Source organism: Anguilla anguilla, chromosome 5 (genome assembly GCF_013347855.1).
Source record: "Anguilla anguilla isolate fAngAng1 chromosome 5, fAngAng1.pri, whole genome shotgun sequence".
NCBI lineage: Eukaryota > Metazoa > Chordata > Actinopteri > Anguilliformes > Anguillidae > Anguilla > Anguilla anguilla.
The window spans coordinates 28,952,456-28,959,045 of NC_049205.1; the positions used below are offsets into that span (position 1 = coordinate 28,952,456).

General features: G+C 41.4%; 1 long non-coding RNA gene across 1 annotated transcript; it reads left to right on the top strand.

Annotated features, from left to right (window-relative positions):
- The first annotated feature begins 735 nt into the window (after positions 1 to 735).
- Positions 736 to 2,175, top strand: LOC118228081. Its single transcript, XR_004765405.1, has 2 exons — positions 736 to 1,045; positions 1,858 to 2,175. It is a non-coding gene; the product is annotated as an uncharacterized LOC118228081 (long non-coding RNA).
- The last annotated feature ends 4,415 nt before the right edge of the window (positions 2,176 to 6,590 follow it).

Genomic DNA, 6,590 nt, shown 5'->3' on the forward strand with positions numbered 1-6,590 from the left:
TCACAAAGATTATCCAGCCAGCGGTGGAAATATATATATAATAAAACCTCGAAAGGCATCATCAAGTTATCCCACAACAATCAAGCAGAGCGTGATCTCTCTCTTCGTCTAAGAACATTAACAGCATCTTCAATTTCTTCATAATCATTCACGGCGTTGTCCGGCAGGAAGATATTGTCCATATGTTGCCCATTTCCATGGTATCCCAACGCCTTTACTGACATTTAAATGCCGATAATGTAACAAACTGCCCCGCACAATAACAGCAAAATCACGATCAACAGTGCATGTCACTGTCAGCGTAGCTACTATGTCAACCATGTACAATATTATCGCAGGTCTAAAATATGACTAAATAGAAACAACTCAAAGCCAACGAATAACAAAACATCCAAGCGAGCAAAATAATTAATTAACCTTAGCCCTACCTTTAGATGACAAACTAGAGCTTCCTTCTTGGTTGCTGCATACTTTTGAATTACTTTTGATCTTGATCATATATGGATGTGTAACCCAGGGTTCCAAGACACAAATTGAATAGATAGTGAAACAAAGAAAAACATTTTAAATAACTAGTAGCAAGTAAATAAGTAAATTATCATTCAAAATGGAGACAAAAGAAAAAGACTTTTAATAAGGAAAAATACATTTTCTTTATGTGCAGAAAGATAAGTTGATAGAAGGATTAGACAACCAATGCGGATAATGATACTTGTTGTACATTTGTTGATTAGTCATGTCAGATGACAAGCCCGCCCTAACTTCCTCTGGTCAAGATGGCTTGAGCGACAGCAGACATGCGAAACTTTCTCTGAACAGATTAAGCTAATTCGAAGTGAATTACAAGTGAATTTAGGATACAATTGCAGATATTTTATTGAGGAGTGACAGTAACTTGAAAAGAAACAGATTTATAAAGAAATAACGAAGATTTGCAACGTTCTTCTATCGCCCTGTGTGACGACCACGTGAAAGAAAATTTTCTGCATTCTCCATTAAGATCGTTGAAAACCGAACTTTGAACAACTTTGAACATATTCCCTTGGTGAGTTCCCATTCTAAGACTATCTATCTTATTTCACTGCCGTAGTATCAGTTAGCTTGGGTGTGTTCAGAAACGATAATGTTAAACGTAGTCGTAATAAAAAAAGATCCGAAAATGAAGGTTGCTAAGTAGCTAGCTTCATGTGATTTAAAGCTCTGGTAGTAGCAGCTAGCTAAGTTGGCTAGCTATAGCAACTCGCGGCTAAACCGGCAAATGTGTATAATTGATGTGTGGGGTGTAGGCCGGGCTAACAGCAGGGCTGTTTCCTGCTTTGTGACTGTGGTGGTAGACAAACCAGGCAGTTCGCCACATAGCAAGCTGAAAATATATTGAAGCGGGGACAATGTGATGTAACGTTAGCTAGAGGAAGGGCATTTGAAAATTCTCCAGTTGTGTTCTGAAAGTGTATCTCCTGTGTAATCGCATATCGCAGCCACATCGGCGTACTCTTTGTTAAATGTTACTTAAAACGAATGTATGTTGTGGTACCTTTTATTAGAAAGCTAACGTAACTAGCTAGCTAGCTAGTGCTGCGAGGAAACGTCAGTGGGTGAGTTTGGAAGCACTGCAAGATATGAGTAGTAAATTGAGTGAGCTAATGGTGGCTAATTCTACTTCCAGTTAATCAGAATCTAGATGTGCTGACAGAATGAGAACAGATTGACAATTGATATAAGCTTTCACCAAGTTTATTTAACAGAGTAAATGGAAGGTTACAAGTGTTATGCAATTTAGATGTTCACAGTGTATACTATGTCTTAATAATCTGAATGTACAGACTACTGATGAGTCTTTTGGCTTTGTGTTGCAAGGCCGGGTTTTTTTTTTTTTTGGGTGTGTTGTTTTTTGTTTTTGGATTTGAACTGCTGTGCTGGATCCTGGATTCGTCCGCCCTGCTTGCCTTCCCTGGAGAGCTACAGCGGCGCGCGGACTGGCGAGCCACCCATGTGATCGACCTGCAATTTTAAAAAGAAGGAAAGAGTTCAATTGTGCCTTCTAAGATGGTGGTAGGACAAGAGTTTGAATTCTACAAACTGAACTCAGCAACAAGTGGTCCAACAACCACACGGACTAAACTGATTTGCACAGATAGTGTTTTAGAAAAGTGTTTTGGTGTTATAGTGTGATAAGTTTCCTTTGCATAGGTGCTTTCAGTAGTACTACATAAAAGTCCTGGTTCCAAAATAAAAGCCCTAAGTCTAATTAGTGACAAATCATACTAGAACCAAATAACTAATAATAGGGATTAACTGAAACACATCAAAGAAATACTAAAAGTATGGTTAATGTATAAAGATAGGAAAAATAGTCGAAAATTAGTGGAACCAGAGAAAATATAAATACAGACACAAAGTAAAAGGGCTTGGGACCAACTTGTATTTTTTTCCTTTTCCTATTTTGTCGATATGTGTACTGTTGTTGTTTAATGCTTTCTACTTTGTAATAAAAACAAAGGGTACAGAGAACCAAAAAGGGAAAATTTTAATTAAAAAAAAAAATCATTCTCTTACCTTTGAAATACAGATCCTGCTTCCGTGTGCTTCATTCTTGATGTGCAAACCGCCTCTCTCTCGCGAGTCGAATCTGTTGTCTTCTGATCTGGTCCATACTTACCTGATTTTATCCATTCTAGTAACGGTGTTAGTATTGAAGCACTTGTTACAGAGGAAAACCCCCTTTACAGATGCCTTTTCAATCTGAAGGATTGCCAGGTTTGAGACGCGTGTCTGTCATTGTAGTCTGCAGAATCATTGCAGCTAACGTTGGTTGTGCTATCCTCTGTGCTTGAAGTAGCATCGATGGCGTTGTATTGTTGCTAATTCTTTGGACCGAAGTTGATGTAACTAATTAATTAATATTGATCAGAGTGAAGATGTTGCCCTGTAGGTTGTAAAAAAAAATGTTTTTAATTATCATAATAATTTCATATTTCTTCTTTAGTTGCAATACACAGTACTCCAAAGAAAGCTCCTCCAGCCAACCAGACCTTGGATGAATTGTTTGCATTCCTGGAAGCTGAATTTGAGCCTGAGAATGTGCCTGGAGATGTGCCTGATGAGCATGGGGATGTGTATGAGTTCCGTGAAGACCAGGAGAGTGACACCCATCCCCATAACCCTGAGGAAGAACCAGGTCAGCAGAACCAAAAACCTGAGATGGGGAAACCATGTGGCCCAACATGTCGGAAGAAGTGCTGGGGCAAAATAACTGAAGAAAGGAGGGAGACAGTGCATGTCACGTACTGGAAAATGACCTACCAAGGGAAGAAGGCATTCATTTTCACCAGGGTCTCTCAACGCCAGATTGCACGGCTCACATCTGCTGGTCCCAGCAGATGTGGCAAGTCGTTGTCTTACCATCTTACAAATGACCTGGATCAGTCACAAGAGGTATGCAAGACCTTCTTTCTCGCAACTCTGGGATACCATACAAAAAATGACAGGCTGTTACGTTCCACGTTGTATGTGTTGTTTTTTTCCCTCTCTGTAATGCTGCAGGAGAGCCATTCATCATTCCATTCGCTGTCCCCGCTGTCAATCATTGTTAACCTGGTCCCGCCTCCACCAATCATATCCCTCCTCTGGAAGATAAAAGCTGCGTGACTGCTGCTGCTCGTCGTCTCTCTGTTATTGATCTCTGTTCGTTTTCGCTGTGTGGTTGTGTATGTGCGGTTGTCTGTGTGTGGTTCAGGCCCTGGGGCAGGTAAGACAGAGACCTCTATACACCGGTGCTACCCGCAGGAGGAAACTTGTATAGACACATTAGAAAAGGGGTGGTTGCCAACTGTGTATTTTTGTTTGTAAGAGTAGCTAGATAGTCTTTTGTTATGCTTAGTTAGTCAGATTATCTTTTGTTCTAGCGCTGTTTGGTTTTGTTTAATTCATTTCTTTGGCTACATCCATGTCCCTTGGCCTTGTGACCTAGTTGTGGCTTGTTGTGTGTTAACTTCTACAAATGTAAATATCACTTCACTTGCACTCTTATAATAATAACACCTTTAATATCACTGTCAAGGGGGGGCGCGGGAATGGACCCAAACGCAGAGTAAACACACACTCGAAATCCAGAGTAAACGCAACTAGGAGTGTAGCTTTTAATTAGTACTAAAACAAAAGGTAACAAAAACGAAGCCGCGCAGGGCAAGTCCAAAAACAAAGTAAAATTTTCAAAACTAAGGAACAGAGAAAAACCAACACTCCAAAAACACAAGAAAGGGAACGCGAGCAAAAACACTGGAGGCAACAACGAACAGACTAACAACCACAAGCAGGCAACAAGCAGGAAAGCAAGCAGGCGAGCAACAAGCGATAGGCAACGGGCAACGGGCAGGCAAAGATCCAGCACCTGAGTCAGGGAGAAGGGAGACTTAAATAGACACGACGCAGACAAGACACAGGAGGGCACAATGAACAATCAGGCCACAGAGAGGGAAGGGAACACGAGACAATCAGCAACTAATAATAGGATGATAGAAAACAATAAAACAATTAAACAGGACACAAAGCAGAGGTACCGCCATCTGGCGGCCCAACCAGGAATAACGGGGAAGACACAGAACCCTGACAATCACCTGCAACTTTGTCTGCCCTGATTATTTATACTAAACGTGCACAACACCTTTTCACCCGGACACTTACAAACACATTGAATCATTTTATCCATTATAGAAGAGAACACGCCCCCAATCGAAGATACCTCCCGAGTGATGTAACTGCAGCTGATGTACAAGGAGTTTGCTGCAAACCACCAATGTTTGTACGAAACATACCGGAAAGTAGTAAAGAACAGCAACATCAGCTTCACCAAGCTGGGAGAGGAGCAGTGCGAGCAGTGTCTCCAGCATGAGCTCCATGTGAAGGCCGAACACCAGGCTGCCAACCAGGACCCCACTCCAGACTGCTCCACCTGTAAAAAGTGGGAGGACCACAAGGATAGAGCGGCAAGAGGGAGGCATCACTACAAGCTTGATGCAGAAAAACAACAAAGTGACAACCTGTCCATCCGCAGCGTGGACCTCCAGAAAGTAATCATGCTGCCCCGAATGCCTGGGGTGAAGACAGCAGTCTTCACCAAACGGATCTGTTTTCCGTGAGACCTTTGCCACAGTTAGCAAGAATACAGGATCAAAGAAAAAGAGCATCTCCGTGATCTGGCATGAGGGGATAGCTGGGAGGAAGGCAGAGGAGGTGGGGTCTGCCTATGTATGTGCTCTGCAAAGGGAGCGCGACGTCCATCATGTTGTCCTGTGGATGGACAATTGCACAGCACAGAACAAGAATTGGTGCCTTCTGACAACGCTCGCTAGTATAGTGAACCACAACTCCAACTCCACTGAAGACATCACGCTGAAATATTTTGAACCAGGACACACCTTCATGAGTGCTGACAGTTTTCATCATGGGGTGGAGCAAGAGATGAAGAGGTGGCCTGGAGGTGTTGTCCTTGATTTTCAGGACTTCAGAAGTGTAATTGCATCCTCTAACTCTGGAAAAGTGGATGTGGTGGAACTGCAAAATGAGGACATCCAGGCATGGAAAGCAGGGCACTCCATGACGAAGCTGTAGAATGCGCCTCATCTGGCTGAGATGGCAGAGATCCAATTCAGGAGAGGATCAAGGAGCATGTGGGTGAAACTCTCCCACGATCAGGAGGAATTCATACCACTGGACTTCCTCATGAAGAAGACCACTCTTGACATCCCTGAGCAACTCAGGCCTGCAATGAAGGGAGTTGGGAGGCAGAAGAAGGCAGACATTCTGACAAAACTCTGCTGACTGATGCCACCAAACCGCCGGGTGTTTTGGGAAAGTCTTGCCGAAAGTGCTGCAGATGAAGAGTGAGCTGAACATCAGTCAAACAATCTGACATGAAATGGGACTGTATATATTTCCTTTTTAAATAAATTATTCTGCTTTTCATTAAAGTCAAATATCTTAATCAAACTTTAGTGTTATTGAAATAAAATGTAAAATATGTAATTACATCTGATATGAAATGTTACTATATTTCCTTTTTTAAGAAATTAAATGTAGCTGTTATTGAAATAAGTTGAAAACATGTAATATAATAAACAAATTTTATTGTGATTCAGTGTAGCCTTGTATTTATTCATTGTGTTAAATAGTAAAGACAAGGATAATGGAAATTATTAATGTGATCGTCATCAAGGCAACAAAAGTGGTGACGGTGACAACGACGATCAGCCGTCATGGTTTTTGGGCATAAAAATTACATCATGAATACATGTACAATTAGTGCAATATTGCTTATATAACTATAACCCATTTGGCTGGCCAGTTAAAACACTTTAAATCCATTTTTCTCAGTTTTACCCTTTGCGTAGTTACTGCAGTTAGGCTTTGTAGGGCAGTATGGTCCTGCTGCTCATAGGAAAAAGGTTATGTCGAATTAAAGACATTCTGTTCAGTCACCTTTTCAGTACCTTGTTCATTCATAGCTCAAGAGGTGTTGTCTGTTTTTAAAGGATAACACCACTGTTTTGTTTCTTTTATGTGATGCTCAGATTGTTCTTAACCCTGTGGGG